This window comes from Stegostoma tigrinum, chromosome 5 (genome assembly GCF_030684315.1).
Source record: "Stegostoma tigrinum isolate sSteTig4 chromosome 5, sSteTig4.hap1, whole genome shotgun sequence".
Lineage (NCBI taxonomy): Eukaryota > Metazoa > Chordata > Chondrichthyes > Orectolobiformes > Stegostomatidae > Stegostoma > Stegostoma tigrinum.
Window position 1 is genome coordinate 2547341 of NC_081358.1, and position 17550 is coordinate 2564890.

Here is a 17550-nt window from a genome sequence, read left to right on the forward strand (position 1 = left end):
GTTGAGAGGGATATGGGCCATATGGAACTAGATTCATTCAGGATATCTTGTCGGCATAAACAAGTTGGACTGAAGCATCTGTTTCCTTGCTGTACATCTCTATGGCTCTAAATACAGAACATTGATACAATTTTAGTTTTTGAAATCCTAACCTATTTACTGGCCTGAAATGATACTAATTTTGCTTTTCCATGGAACTCTTTGGATTGCCAACAGCAATAGCCTGGTCATGTTGACTATAAATAACATGAAGTGTTGGCCCTACATTGGTTTTACTTGACATCGGTAGCAGTGCGATTGTGGCAGTGCATCACTCTACTACTCTCTGATATTCACCAACATTTAACTGCTGTATCATCCAGTCAACAGAAAGCTGTTTTCCATACATGGTTTACATACAAAATTATGCTAATCCACCTCTTCCTTTCTGAAAGTATTACATTACTGACACATACTGCTCAAAAGATCTCCATTTTTTCTGCAATGATAGCATATGTTGAAGTTAAGACTTACAAACTTTTCATTTTCTACGAGACATAGAGAAATATGTAATTGAAGTTTCTGAAACAGCATTTTTATTGGATAAAATGGTTATGAAATCTTAAACTATGTTGGCTTAAATAGATATGCCAGAAAAAATGAAACAAATGCCTCTGTGCAATTGAATTTGGAACAAATCCATTGTAAACCACAAGAATCTTGTGGTCACTTGCACTCCATCCATCAAACTTTGAGCAAATTATCCAGTACTCACTTTTGAGACACAATACATATTATACTCCTCCAAAGGACAATTTGGCAAGATAACTAACTACTTGCTCATGATGTGATGTCATGAAACATTCACTCAAAACCACTAGGTTTATTTGTGATAATTAAAAATATTTTCCACTGTCCCAAGGTGGGACAAACTTCTGTAACTTCAGTCAGCATTTCTTCTCTTGCTCTGCTGGACTTTGTATATCGGAGTTGAGCTTAAGAGCAGAGTATTTAGACTGGGGGCTAAGATCTAATTTGATTTCAATTTTCATCAGATGGAAGACAGAAGGTAGACTTAATATTGGATTTGAAGTAAGGAATATTCTGAACTTGATAATTTCCAAATGAAATATTCTTCAAACAATTATATTTAGATTTTTATTGAAATTATTGTTTTTTTTAAATTACAAACTCTAGTTTTACACTGATCAATAAAAAAGGAATGTATTTTGTCAATGTCCAGTTCCAATATTTTGACAGGATGTCCAAACTAGTTGAAAGTATGGCTGATGTGGTTCAAAAATATGCCTATTATTGCCGAGTTCATTCCATTAATGTTGTTTCAGCTTGTAGATTAAATAACTTATTTCCAAACACAAGCTATTACTCGTAAACACAATCAGATATGTATTTTAGGTCCAATGTTTTATCAGTGTTCACATTTACATAGGAACTCTAACGTGGAAAAATTGTCTCAAAATGCTCCAAATGTAGATCTAATAGGAATGGACATCAAAGCAGGAAGGGAAGGGTGGGGGCTTGTGGAGAAACTGAAAAGTTTGGTGAACAGGCTGGAATAAGGATGACGCTTAAAAAATAGGTAAAGAGGAACAGACAAGTTTAACTGGCCAGCTTCAAGGTTTAGGAAGGTAACTGCTGAAGTCTCTGCTCCTAATGTGGAGCAAGGGTGCACGGAAATGCAGAGTCAGAGGATCAGAACATTAAAGAAAGTATATAAGGAATGTAAAGAGATAGGACAGGACAGAGATAATGGGAACTGCAGATGCTGGAGAATCCAAGACAACAAAGTGTGAAGCTGGATGGACACAGCAGGCCAAGCAGCATCTCAGGAGCACAAAAGCTGACGTTTCCGGCCTAGACCCTTCATCAGAGAGGGGGAATGGGGAGAAGGTTCTGGAATAAATAGGGAGAGAGGGGGAGGCGGACCAAAGATGGAGAGAAAAGAAGATAGGTGGAGAGAAGAGTAGGTGGGGAGGTAGGGAGGGGATAGGTCTGTCCAGGGAAGACAGACAGGTCAAGGAGGTGGGATGAGGTTAGTAGGTAGGAAATGGAGGTGAGGCTTGAGGTGGGAGGAAGGGATGGGTGAGGGGAAGAACAGGTTAGGGAGGCGCAGACAGGCTGGGCTGGTTTTGTGATGCGGTGGGGGGAGCGGACGAACGGGGCTGGTTTTGGGATGCAGTGGGGGAAGGGGAGATTTCGAAGCTTGTGAGGTCCACATTGATACCATTGGGTTGCAGGGTTTCCAAGCGGAATATGAGTTGCTGTTCTTGAAACCTTTGGGTGGCATCATTGTGGCACTGCAGGAGGCCCATGATGGACATGTCGTCTGAGGAATGGGAGGGGGAATTAAAATGGTTTGCGACTGGGAGGTGCAGTTGTTTATTGCGAACCGAGCGGAGGTGTTCTTGAAAGCGGTCCCCAAGCCTCCGCTTGGTTTCCCCAGTGTAGAGGAAGCCACACCGGGTACAATGGATACAGTATATCACATTGGCGGATGTGCAGATGAACATCTGCTTAATATGGAAAGTCATCTTGGGGCCTGGGATGCGGGTGAGGGAGGCGGTGTGGGGACAGTATAGCACTTCCTGCAGTTGCAGGGGAAGGTGCCGGGTGTGGTGGGGTTGGAGGGGAATGTGGAGCAAACAAGGGAGTCACGGAGAGACTGGTATCTCTAGACGGCTGACAAGGGTGGGGATGGAAAAATGCCTTGGGTGGTGGGGTCGGATTGTAGATGGCGGAAGTGTCGGAGGATTATGCGTTGTATCCAGAGGTTGGTGAGGTGGTATGTGAGGACTAGGGGGATCCTCTTGGGGCGGTTGTGGTGGGGGCGGGGTGTGAGGGATGTGTTGCGGGAAATGCGGGAGATGCGGTCAAGGGAGTTCTCAACTACTGCGGGGGGAAAGTTGCGGTCCTTGAAGAACGTGGACATCTGGGATGTGCGGGAGTGGAATGCCTCATCCTGGGAGCAGATGTGGTGGAGGCAAAGGAATTGCGAATAGGGGATGGAATTTTTGCAGGAGGTGGGTGGGAGGAGGTGTATTCTATATAGCTGTGGGAGTTGGTGGGCTTGAAATGGACATCAGTTTTTAGCTGGTTACCTGAGATGGAGACTGAGAGATCCAGGAAGGTGAGGGATGTGTTGGAGATGGCCCAGGTGAACTTGAAGTTGGGGTGGAAGGTGTTGGTGAAGTGGATGAACTGTTCGAGCTCCTCTGGGGAGCAAGAGGCGGCGCCGATACAGTCATCAATGTAACGGAGGAAGAGGTGGTGCACCTCCCAGTCGCCAACTATTTTAACTCCCCCTCCCATTCCTCAGACGACATGTCCATCATGGGCCTCCCGCAGTGCCACAATGATGCCACCCAAAGGTTGCAGGAACAGCAACTCATATTCCACTTGGGAACGCTGCAGCCCAATGGTATCAATGTGGACTTCACCAGCTTCAAAATCTCCCCTTCCCTCACTGCATCCCAAAACCAGCCCAGTTCATCCCCTCCCCCCACACGCATCACAAAAGCAGTCCAGCTCGTCCCCTCCACCCACTGCATCCCAAAACCAGCCCAGCCTGTCTGCGCCTCCCTAACCTGTTCTTCCTCTCACCCATCCCTTCCTCCCACCTCAAGCCGCACCTCCATTTCCTACCTACTACCTCATCCCGCCTCCTTGACCTGTCTGTCTTCCCTGGACTGACCTATCCCCTCCCTACCTCCCCACCTATACTCTCCTCTCCACCTATCTTCTTTTCTCTCCATCTTCGGTCCGCCTCCCCCTCTCTCCCTATTTATTCCAGAACCCTCTCCCTATCCCCATCTCTGATGAAGGGTCTCGGCCCGAAACGTCAGCTTTTGTGCTCCTGAGATGTTGCTTGGCCTGCAGTGTTCATCCAGCTTCACACTTTGTTGTCTAGGACAGGACAGAGATGGCTGCTGATTTGAATTTAATACGTTGAGGAGAGGGGAAACCAGTGTGTGCCTTTGAGGATCAAACTCAGGGCGAATTAGGTTTTAAAACATAGTGTGGAGATAGAGGAACACAGCAGGCCAGGCAGCAGAGGAGCAGGAAAGCTGACGTTTCGGGGGAGGACCCTTTTTCAGAATCATTAGCTTTCCTGCTCCTCTGATGCTGGCTGGCAAGCTGTCTTCCTCCAGCTTTACACCTTGTTATCTCGGACTCCAGTTTTGGCAGTTCCTACTATGTCTGAGGGTTTAATACATGCTTTGTAAGGCTAGGTTTTTAACCTTCAAGTGGATCATCCTCATGCATGCTTCTCTTACAACATGTTTCAAGGTCTGGAGCTTATTACTATCTGCAATTACATACAGACTCGGATGTGGAGATCAGGAAAGAAACTCTCCAAGTTTGCAATTCATGCCAAACTGGAAGAACCTGCAAGCAACCAGGAGCAGGCCAATTAAATACAGAGGTCATAGACAGGTTTGGAAGCTGAGCTATCAAGTGACAGATATGATTAAATGTTGCCATGTGTAAGTGTTTGTAATGGATAATGTACAGTTAAACATAATTTAAATGGTATAACTGGAGAACATGATGCAGGAGAGGGATTTGTCAGTATAGGATATTCACATCTAGATCACCAATGTCCGGACAATGCGCAGTGTATAGCAGGTTGGGTGCCATAGCCAGACAAATAGTAGCTCAGAGGTCACAGATGATCTAGTCTAATTCAAACTACAATTCTGGTCACTGTACTATGAGAAATGTACCCAGACATTGGAAATTACACAGCAAAGATCAACCAATTAAGTTATGAGAAGAAGCAAGAGAACGTTTATATTGGAGGGAAGATTCATGTGAATCTACAGAACACCATAAAGAGTGAACAGAATAATCATCAATATACTGAATACAATCATAACAATGGCATGTGAAGCATATTTCCAACTTCATGGGCAGAAGGCAGAAAAACAATTTAGATCTAATCCAGCAAGAGATAAATACATAAAATAAACTGTGAAGAGCGACACTGGATGCTAATTGAATTGATTGAAACAACAGAAAATTGAATAAGAGTCTTTTGATGAATATATTAACAAGCAGGCAGACAAGTTAGAAGAACATACTTCTTGGCCCTGTATATTCCTGTAATGATGTGCAATAGAGTACAATATTTCAACTGTCACTTTGTCAATAGTTCTGCACAATTAGAACTACAGAGAACAATGTGACCAAGACTGTACTTAAAAGACAATTCCAACTTTTGTATTGAGGTATCAAAATAAAAATGGATGCTTCAGAAAGCTTGCAACAGGTGATCAGTTATAACAAATGCAAATAATGATGTTGTGATCAAATCATCAGGGACATATCATTTTTTACAGCATATGGGTTTTGAAAATTCAGCTATGGAATGTAAGCACCGCTGGCTATGTCAACGTTTTTTTGCCAACCCCTGATTCCCCTGGAGAAGATTCTGGTGAGCTGCCTTCTTGATTGACTGCAGTCTATGTGGTGTAGGTGCAGTTAGGAAGGGGTTCCAGGCTTTGGGAATCCAGTGACTTAGAAGGAATGGTAATATAGTTCAAAGATAATGGGTACTACAGATGCTGGAGAATCTGACATAACAAAGTGTAGAGCTGGATGAACACAGCAGGCCAAGCAGCATCTTAGGAACACAAAAGCTGACATTTCGGGCCTAGTCCCTTCATCAGAAATGGGGGAGGGGGAGGGGGTTCTGAAATAAATAGGGAGAGAGGGGGAGGTGGAGAGATCCCCTGAGGTTTATCCAGGGGGAAGACGGTAATTTCTTCAGGTTGGCATCCCTAGAAGAGGCTTCGCAAAGAGGTTAAAATTGTATCAGAGATAATGGGAACTGCAGATGCAGGGGAATCTGACATAACAAAGTGTGGAGCTGGATGAACACAGCAGGCCCAGCAGCATCTTAGGAACACAAAAGCCGACGTTTGCTAATGCTGTTTGATAGGATTGCTGACAAGCCCTTCCAACACTTTGCTGATAATGGAGTGTAAACTGATAGAATGGTAATTGACTGGGTTAGTTTTGTCTTATATTTTCTGTGCAGGACATTGTTGGGTGATTTCCTTCATTAGATATGAGAGTTGTAGCCATACTTGGCTACAGGCTCAACTGGTTCTGCAGCATCAGTCTTAAGTACCATTGCCAGAATGTTATTACATTCTACAGCCACTGCAGCAACAGTGCCTTCACCTGTTCCTTGATACCATTTGGAGTAGATCAAATTGGATGAAGACATTGTCTTTGATGCTGAGACCTCAGGAGAGGGAAGGGATTGATTGTTCACTCAACAGTTCTCATGGAAGACAGATACAGATGCTTCAGTCGTGCGTTTTGCACTGGTTTGCTTGGCTCTCTCTCCATTGAGGATGGGGATATTTGTGGACTCTTTACCTCCAAGTAGTTGTTTACTTCTCCACTACCATTGGCAACTGAAGATAGCTGGATTTCAGAGCTTAGACCTGACTTTTTGGTTACGAGATCACTTTACCCTGTCTATTGCATGTCACATCTGCCAATGAAGTACTGCTGTGTTGTTGCTCCACAAGAATTTCGGTATGTTGTTCCTGGCACGTCCTCCTACATGCTTCATTGAAGGGCTTATCTCCCAGCCTGGTGGCCATATTAGAGTGGGGGATATGATATGCATCATGAGATTACAGATTGCTGTTGAACATAAATCTGTTGTTGTTGATGGTTCACACACGGCTCCTCATGGATGATCCCTGATGTGCTTAAAGTCTATCCCATTTAGCCCAGTGATTGAGTCACACAACATGATGGGGCGTATGTTCAATTTGGGGATGAGACTTTATTCCTATATTGTCACTGGAATGCAGTGGTCACCTCTCCTGATACTGGTAAGGGCAGACACATCAGTGAAAGATAGATTGGTGAGGACATATTCAAGTGAGGTTTTCCATCTTGTTGGTTGTCCCTCTACTAACTATATCCTTGAGGTCATGTCTCATCTTTCTGCCTTTCCGCAAAGATTTCACGGAAACACAGAACAGATTTTTTGGTACTTACCCCTGCGTACATGTGTATTAGCTTAATAAACGACCTTACACAAAAGCAAACTACAATGAGTAGAAAATTAAGAGTTACTTATAACCAAGAAATAAATCCAAATCTATTCATAACTTTTACATTTGATTTTTTTGTAGTTAAAATCAATCTGTAAAACTAAAACTACAATATCTATATGATTACCGTGGTGTGATAAACTCAATAAGACCATTTACCACTTCTGTATTTGATTTATTTCTTAATTTGGATTACATTAATGGGAAAGTACAGAAACAGCTCAGCATTTGTCAAACAGAGATCTGGTTAAACTTCCTTTAAGTTACATTGAGAAGTCTAGTTAGTAACCAACAGAATATTCTAAGTAATCCTAAATTCTTTGCTAAGGTTAAACAAAAAGCAGCCTGGTGCCGAGCTCTTGGCCAAGCTCAACAGCCTAAAGAATCCTGTTGTGATGGTTATCTGGTGTCACTGTGAAACAGTGCTAATAGCAGCTTTTCTCCTTTCTTTCTGAACTTTGAATCTCTCTACTCAACTGTCAAACATTGTAATAAACTCTTATTTCTATATGTAATGTGCACGATGCTCTTATTCCTTCCTGACCCCACCTCTGCAACAGAAAGTTAAGCACCTTTTCACATTTACAATGACAGACTTTTCTGAAATCTAATTTACTGACTGTCTTAAATCTTTTAAGCAACATTTACAGTATCAGGAGTGAAGCAAGGACAAGTTGATGTAATGAGCTCTGGTTACACCTCATTAATCTCAGCAAGAGAAATACCAACAATACATTTGTTGTTATACCTTAATGACACAAATTGAAAAAAGCTGACAGTGATTTAAATGTTGTGCTTCTTCTTACCTGCACGATACTCAACTCACATGTATTCAGTTAGCTTTGTCACTCAGGCAGCACAGCATATTTCTAAAGCCAGGGTTTAACCAAAACATGAACCAAGCTTTTCCTTCAAACACTGATTTGCTGTGCAATTGCTGCTGTTTATTTTAGTATAAACATGCAATCCTGTAGCAGCTGAAAGCCTTATAGCATAATAGATTTTCTGATAATATGTAATTCTCAAGGAACATATTTAATGGGTAGCTGCACCACCAAAATGGAAGATTTCAGGTTTAACAACAAATTGCATTTATAAAGCAACTTTGAACAAAAAATCAAATGGCTAAAGCCACTAAGGGTAGAAGGGCTGCATATTAAATCTGCATGGACGGTTGAGAACAGTGACCTGGTGGAAGGGATGAATTGTCAGAAATCTCAAGATGGAGACCAATCACTTTTGGACAGATAGCCAAGGAGACTGAAAGTTTTACCACTGATGACAGCTAGCAGAATGGAGGAATGGGGCCACAAGGACAACACAAGGGTGTGATGGAGGGAAAAACAGAGGGGAAGGGTGGTGGCAAAGGCCTTTAAAACTGTGGAAAATTGCAGAGGCTAGCATGGGAAAATTAGACTGTTGAGTAATCTTTAAATGGCAACATGGATTTTAAGTCTGATACAGATAGCAGGTAGGAGAGATTATAATACTCGATCATTTCTTGGTCAATGGAAATTTCAGAGCATATTGTATACCATAAAACATTAAAAGGAATTCTAGGTAAATAATTTTTGTAATACAAGCTAATGTGACGAAGAGGTAATGAGAGGGCCATAAAGGCCAGCCCAAAAGTGGAGTTTTTATGACATAAGAGAAAAACATAAACAAATGAGCACACAAATATATTAATGAAATGGGCATTCTTTGATAATCTTCATCTCTTTTGGGAGTAAGACAGCAAAACTTTATCTCAAAACAGCTGACGATACTTCACTGATCACTGATTTTAGAGTTGAAATATCAAATACACTGAGGGTAGAAAAAGCAAATAAATGTACAGCTTGGTTTCGAAAATGGATCACATTTTACTCTGAAGAATGTGAGTCAAGCTCGTTTCTTCAGGAAAAGTGAAGAAGTACCAGTGATTCTCAGCTATGTGCATTGCATCATTAACTTGTCTTTATTTCCGACATGAAACACGTCTCTAAAAGGCAATAGAAAGCCATTATTCCCAGCAATTCCACAACACACATCCTATTCCAATTGTGTCTTTTTCTCCTACCATTATAAGTGGTTAAACTAAAGAAAGACAGATAAAACTATGAATAGAACAGAAAGTGAAATAGCCATGCACTGCACGGAGTGCGCTCCCACTCACAACTCTCATACTAGCCAAGGATAAGGCAACATCATTGGCATAATCAACAAGAAACAAAGAGTTCTGTATTAAAGACAGCATCATGCTTTGTAACAACTAAACAAAGAATCACCTGTTATCAGTATGGATCATTAGAAAGGCAAAGGCATGCAGCATGACAATTCTTTCATTGCCATCACTTCTCAGCCCCCATCCTTCAGCCCTTTACTACACTCTACCGTCTTACTGTTGCTATTTTCTTATCTTTTCAATTAATCGCCAAACTTGGTGGCCTAATGCAGTCAAGCCAAACATGCACATGTTCACTTTAGAAAGTGATGGGAGTTATCTTAAGCAATGCCAAGCGACACCAAAGTTTTTTTTCTCAATCCTGAAAGCAGGATCTAAGACAAAATTTCAAATGAACCCAGGTTAGGTTACAACTGTGAATTATGGAAGATATCATGTAATCGTAAATTGTTTCATCTTGGCACGTGTAATTTGACTAGCACATTTTGTAGTTTACTTTTATGCATGATCTCTAAAACAGATCTCTGTCAACAGACATCACAAAATTTCATGTCACTCCAATGTCAAACTTTAGAGTCCAAAATCCCTAAAACAACAAATAGCTAAACATAAACAATAGTCTTGTTTGTTTATAGGAACTCTCTGAATGCTGCAGTGAAGAATTTGCAACAGTCCTGAATGGATAGCCTCTTGCTCCAGCAATGTGTCAGGCTTCCATCCAAAGTAATTTCCTACAGTATCACTTTCTCCCTCTGACTCAGTCATTTCGTTGTGGCAGTTCCTTTGCACATGTTCAATTTTATTTAACTTCTGCAATAAGGAGATTCTAATTAATGAATTACAAGAGGGGCTTATCTGTCCCTTGGGCAGCTACATGAGCACGATATGAAAGTGCAAGCAACTTTTACTGTGCTGAGAAGCATTCACTCCAAGGCCTTCAGCATTAGTTGAAGTCACTCAGACTGTGAAGCCTCTGAAAGTTGGGAGAAAGCTAGATAGCCACATCCCTACCTCATAGCCAAAAGGAAAAGGAAGGGGATGTTTTGGGAAACAGCTATCAGATAAGTAACAAAAACTGGTACTCCAGTTTCCTCATAAAAGACTCATTGGAAATAAAATCAATGTTTAAATATTTTAATCACAGAAACAGCTGAATTATATTGAAATGCTGTCTCCTGAAATGAAGGTTACTTTTGTATAGTTGGCATTCCCAGGTTTCATCCAGCATCAGGTTAATGCAGAGGGAATTGGAAGGTAACTCGATCGATCTGCACTGCTAAGTACGAATGCTCGTTTTGCAACATGATTAACAGGAATGTGACTTTCCCTATGGTTTACTGTAGATGGTTCATAAGCACCAACACAATTCAGACTTGTTCAACATGCATTGACCGGAGAAGTTGGGACATCACACTGTGGTTGAACAGGACATTGGTTAGGCCACTTTTGGAATACTGCGTTCAGTTCTGGTCTCCCTGCTATAGGAAAGATGTTGTGAAACTTGAAACAGTTCAGAAAAGTTTTACAAGGATGTTGCCAGGGTTGGAGGGTTTGAGCTATAGGGAAAAGCTGAATAAACTGGGACTGTTTTCCCCTGAGCATCAGAGGTGGAGGGATAACCTTATAGAAGTTTATGAAATCATGAGGGGCATGAACAGGGTAAACAGCCAAGGTTTTTTTTTGCCCAGGGTGGGGGAGTCCAAAACTAGAGAGCATTGGTTTTTAGTGAGAAGGGAAAGATTTAAAAGGGACCTAAGGGGCCACTTTTTCACACAGAGGGTAGTGCGTATATGGAAAAAACTACAAGAGGAAGTGCTGGAGGCTGGTACAATGACAACATTTAAAAGGCTTCTGGATGGGTATATGAATAGGAAAGGTTTAGAGGGATATGGGCCAAATGTTGGCAAATGGCACTAGATTAATTTAAGATATCTGGGTGGCATGGATGAGTTGGGCCGAAGGGTCTGTTTCCATTCTGTAGATCTTTGCGACTCTCTCTATAATAAAGAAGACATCATTGTGCATCAGCATCAGCAGTCCAACCTTAAAACAAAGCACATTACCAAAAGGATGGGGAGAGGGTGCAGAGGAGGTTCACCAGGATGTTACCTGGTATGGAGGGCGCTAGCTATGAAGAGAGGTTGTGTAGATTAGGATCATTTACATTAGAAGGACGGAGGTTGAGGGGGAACCTGATCGAGTTCTACAAAATCATGAGAGGTATAGACAGGGTGGATAGCAAGAAGCTTTTTCCCAGAGTCAGACTCATTACAACTTGTACCTGGTTCCACTGTTTCAGTCAGTGAACAAACTTATACTGCAGGTTGCCATAGCAATGTTAAGTCTTATAACTGACACGGTCTGTCCTCAGAGAGAAATAAGAGTTGCTACAACTTTAGTAGCAAAATATCTGAGATCTGAAGTGGAGTAAGGAGTAGGTTTGGGAAAGTACTTTTGTGAGTTGCTGAGTAAACATTAAGCAGTCAATTACAAGGTGTGAACTGAGTAGGGTTTGAAAACCTCTGTAAACTTTAGGGCAGGTTAGAGGCAGAGAACGCCACAATGAATGGGTGGTAGACATTCATACCTTTGTGATGAGAAAGTGACTATTATGATGGGGCATAATTTTAAGGTGATTGGAGGAAGGTAGAGGGGAGATGTCAGAGGTAGGTTCTTTACACAGAGAGTAGGGGGTGCATGGAATGCGCTGCCAGAAGTGATAGCGGAGTCAGATCCTTTAGAGATTTTTAAGCAACTCTTGGATAAGCACATGGGCGGTAGCAAAATGTAAGGTATGAGGGTAGTTTGATCTTAGTAGGATAATAGGTCGGCATTACATTGTGGGCCAAAGGGTTTGTACTGTGCTATACTGTTCTATGTTCTATGTTCTATATTCTATGTTCTACGTTCTATTCAGGAGTTTCTGTGTGATAGGCTTGTTTGCTTCTTGAACATGGATTGCAGAACTGTCATTTTTGTAGACTCTTTCTGAGATTAAAATTTTGTTGATTGTGAAAGGAGTGTTTCCATGACCAATTTTATACAAATAATAAAAAAAATTCAGATGTATGAATTAGGAGAGGGAATGGGACTCTCACTCCTCAAAGCCTGCTCAGCCATTTAATAAGATCATATTACAACCAGTCCCCAGCTGAGGTTGTCCAATTTGTTCCAGACAGGATAGCTCCAATAGTTAAACTTCCGTGTGACACAAGATGAATGGCTCCTTTTTCAATCATCCAACCCATCAATTGGTGGTAACAAGGTTAATTTGAAAAGATCTCTTTCTCCCAAAATAGAATTTATTGTTTAAAAGGATCAAATTATACAGGTTTTCTTGAGTTATCAAGAAGTGAGTTTATTAGTTTTTCATAGAATCCCTACAGTGTGGAAACAGGCAATTTGGCCCAACAAGTCCACACCGACCCTCTGAAGAGCAACCCATCCAGATCCATCCTTCTACCCTTTCTCTGTAACCCTGCATTTCCCATGGTTAACGCACCTAATCTACAGATAACACGGTGTGAAGCTGGATGAACACAGCGGGCCAAGCAGCATCAGAGGAGTAGGAAAGCTTGATGTTTCAGGTCGGGACCCTTCTTCAGAAATGGGGGAGCGGAAGGGGATTCTGAAATTGATATCCTTGGGGACCGCTTTGCAGAATACCTACGCTCAGTTCGCAACAAACAACTACACCTCCCAGTCGTGAACCATTTCAACTCCCCCCCCACCCTCAATTCCTCGGACGACATGTCCATCCTGGGCCTCGTCCATTGCCACAATGATGCCACCCAAAAGATGCAGGAACAGCATCTCATATTTTGCTTGGGAATCCTGCAGCCCAAGGGTATCAATGTGGACTTCACAAGCCTCAAAATTTCCCCTCCCCGACCACATGCCAAAACCAGCCCAGATAGTCCCCACCTCCCTAACCATTCCTCCCACCTCCAGCCCCACCCCCATCTCCTACCCACTAACCTCATCCTGCGCCCCCCGACCTGTCCGTCCTCCCTTGACTGATCTATCCCCTCCATAACTCCCCACCTACATTCACCTTCACTGGCTGTAACCCCGCCTCTTTGACCTGTCTGTCTCCTCTCCACCTATCTTCTCCATTATCCATCTTCTATCTACCTCCCCCTGTCTCCCTATTTATTTCAGAATTCCCTTCCCCTCCTGCATTTCTGAAGAAGGGTCCTGACCCAAAACGTCAAGCTTTCCTGCTCCTCTGATGCTGCTTGGGCTGCTGTGTTCATCCAGCTTCACACTGTGTTATCTCAGATTCTCCAGCATTGGCAGTTCCTCCTATCTCTGTAACACCTAATCTACACATCCCTGAACAACATGTACATTTTAACATGGCCATCCCACCTAGCCTGCACATCTTTGGACTGTGGGAGGAAACCAGAGCACCCAGAAAAAACCCACACAGACATAGCGAGAACATGCAAACTCCACATAGACAGTTGCCCAAGGGTGGAATCAAATCTGGGTCCCTGGCAGTGTGAGGCAACACTGCTAATGACTGCGCCACCATGCACAAACACTAGAAGAACACGAGAAGAAATAATAATGCAACAAACATACACACAGATTAGGAGTAAGAAATGAGCCTAAAGAAAGAATAAAAGTTAAAAACAGGCATATGAATCAGTGATAATGGGAACTGCAGATGCTGGAGAATTCCAAGATAATAAAATGTGAGGCTTTTATTATATATGAATCAGTGTCTGAGTCCGAGAATGATAGAGAGTAGAACATTATGGCTGTTACACTGCATGGTATTGACAGCAATGACATTAATGATTAAACAGTCAATTCTGAGATTATTGTTTTTGCAGGTTGAATGAAATTCTGTTGTCCAGGTACCTTTCATTAGTGGCTGGCTGGCAGCTCTCAGAGTGAGAGACTGTATTTTCGCTTTCTTTACTTAAATTTCAGACTGCTCTTAAACTGTGGCCTTTACTGCATACACTAGTTTCCACAGCTGGACCTCAGGCCACGGACACACATTAAGTTAAAGTTCATTTGAACTACCGTCTTTTTCACTCCATCAAGGCCTGTTTGAAATGCAGTTCAGTGTCTCCTCCTGAGTCTGGCTTTGTTGCTACTTCAAAGCTGAGTAACTGCCAGACAAACCTTTCATCACTCAATATGTGAAACGATTATTCAAATGTGATTTAAAATAGGACGTGCAAATTCCTTGACACTTATTCAGTTGCCTGGCTGTCAAAACCACAATGACTTTGCCTCATTACCTTGATTTTGTTTTAAAGTGCCCCACTGTATTATCTTTAATGATGGCTCGTAATATTTTCCATACAGCAGTTACTAAGTCAATGACCTGTATTTTCTTCGTTTCTGTCTGTCATCATTTTTGAATAAAGAAGTTATATTCCTATTTTCCAATCAAATGGAACATTCCTCAAATATAAGGATTTTTAGAAAATTAAAATTAATGCAACAATTATCTCACCCGCATTCTATTCTGAGAGACCATTCAGGAACATCCCCCTTGGAAATATTTGCAGTAGTGCGTGTAGTGAAAACATCCAGTATTTGAAAGGATTCTATTTTATAGCCCTGATTTCTAACATTTTCCACAATGGTTCTTGCAATTTTTTTGCCAAAACATCATTCAGTAGAAAAATTACAAGAGGTTATCATCCTGCCACGCAGGCATTGTGTATTAGATTCAGAACGTAACAGAAACCATCAAATCCAGTTAACCAGATTGAACTTGTAAACTGCTTAAAAATGACTTTATTAAAGCAGAATAATGCTGGGCACTGCTCAGTATGTAATTTGTTGGTTAGAGGCATAGGGTGCAAATGCAAAATGCCAGTATTCTATTTCTGTTAAGTATGATATAATAATGATGCCCAAGAAAAGCACATTATCCCCTATAAACTAATCTTGTTTGTGACAGAAGGGAAAAGTAGAAATTTGGGAGACTTATTAGAGTAATAATGAGTGTTGTCAACTTCTGCTCAGTTGAGTTTAATAATCTAACCAGGAACAACAGTGCAAGATATAATTGGAGATCAGAGATTGTTCTGCGCTGAACTATCCCCACCAAAAAGGCTTTGAAATATCCAAATAATTTCCTACCTATGATGAAATATGTATGAATTACATACACACATTTTTAGAGTGAGATAGTAGGAACTGCAGATACTGGAGAATCTGAGATAACAAGATGTAGAGCTGGATGAACACAGCAGGCCAAGCAGCATTAGAGGAGCAGTAAGGCTGACATTTCAGGCCTAAACCCTTCTTCAGAAATTTCTGAAGCGTCAGCCTTCCTGCTCCTCTGATGCTTCTTGGCCTGTTGTGTTCATCCAGCTCTACACCTTGTTATCTCACATTTTTAGAGTCTTGATTTCAAACGTATGGCATAGGAAGGGCTGTAAAGGGCTTTCATTTAAAAACAAATAGGTTAGACAGTCCTTCTGGAGCAGTGACCTAACCTAGTATGTATCAGACATCAGGGAACCTATGTAATGTTAATGGAAAATTATTCATACTGTTGTGGCTTGCAACAGGCAAACATTAAAGTCCTTAGCCTATTTTCAGTATTGAATAATAGAACACAGAACATAGAACATAGTAAATTTGCAGACGACACTAAGGTCAGTGGAGTTGTGGATAGTGACGAAGGATGCTGTAGGTTTCAGAGAGACACAGATAAGCTGCAGAGCTGGGCTGAGAGGTGGCAAATGGAGTTTAATGCAGACAAGTGTGAGGTGATGCACTTTGGTAGGAGTAACCAGAAGGCAAAGTACAGGGCTAATGGCAAGATTCTTAGTAGTGTAGATGAGCAGAGAGATCTTGGTGTCCATGTACACAGATCCTTGAAAGTTGCCACCCAGGTTGACAGGGCTGTTAAGAAGGCATACACTTTTTTAGCTTTTATTAATAGAGGGATCGACTTCCAGAACCAAGAGGTTATGGTGAAGCTGTACAAAACTCTGGTGCGGCTGCACTTGGAGTATTGTGTATAGTTCTGATCACCGCATTATAAGGAGGATGTGGAAGCTTTGGAAAGGGTGCAGAGGAGATTTACTCGGATGTTGCCTGGTATGGAGGGAAGGTCTTACGAGGAAAGGCTGAGGGACTTGAGGCTGTTTTCATTAGAGAGAAGGTTGAGAGGTGACTTAATTGAGGCATATAAAATAATCAGAGGGTTAGATAGGGTGGATAGGGAGAGCCTTTTTCCTAGGATGGTGACGGCGAGCACGAGGGGGCATAGCTTTAAATTGAGGGGTGAAAGATATAGGACAGATGTCCGAGGTAGTTTCTTTACTCTGAGAGTAGTAAGGGAATGGAATGCTTTGCCTGCAACAGTAGTAGATTCACCAACTTTAGGTACATTTAAGTCGTCATTGGATAAGCATATGGACGTACATGGAATAGTGTAGGTTAGATGGGCTTGAGATCGGTATGACAGGTCGGCACAACATCGAGGGCCGAAGGGCCTGTACTGCGCTGTAATGTTCTATGTTCTATAGAACAATACAGCGCAGAACAGGCGCTTCGGCCCTCAATGTTGCGCCGACCTGCGAACTAATCCCCCTACACTATCCCATCATTATCCATATGATCAAGAATTCATTTAGAAAATCTGGAGACGAAAAATATTTAGGACAGTTTGGAGAAGACCTATGGATTTCAGAGCATAGTTTCTGTCTGAGAAACTAGGCTTTCTTTCAGAGCAGTTCAGGCAATGCATTGTTATCCCAACAAAAGGGTTTAGTTTGCGCATCTTCTAAACCTGAACATACGGTTAGAAATCTGCAGGCTTTCTTAAAAGCTGCAAAAGTTTCATTTCTCAATTTTGTGAGTACTCATGTAAATAAACTCCACTGTTAAGAAGACAGAAACTAGGAACAATCAGTTAAGCAGAATTTAAAGATTTGATATAAAGGGTGTTTTCTCTGGAACCGAATCTCTAAGATGATTGCACTGGGAAGTTCGTTCGAAATTTTGTCCTGCCGTGTTGTTTTAAGATATTTCATAACTGTTTTCTATGTCCAGATAGCTTGTTTTTGTGTTTTGTGTAATAAAGCTCTGTTCAATTGTTAAAGAAATTCTGCAGCCTCATGTGAGTATGTTTCAATGGCTGACCAGCACATTAATTAAAAAATGTAAAAAAAATTATCAGACCAGATTTCATACTGTGATCTGACTCGTCCAGTAATACCATCAGCCAAATATTAACATATCAAAAGAGGATACTTAATTTACTACAAAAACAATCTAACAGACACCTTCACAATACAGGGCTTTTTTTAGTTCTGAATT

General features: G+C 41.7%; 1 protein-coding gene across 9 annotated transcripts in view; it reads right to left on the reverse strand.

Annotated features, from left to right (window-relative positions):
* Positions 1-17550, reverse strand: part of bbs9 (Bardet-Biedl syndrome 9) — a 519061-nt gene that overhangs the window by 245890 nt on the left and 255621 nt on the right. The gene's annotated exons all lie outside the window — the stretch shown is intronic.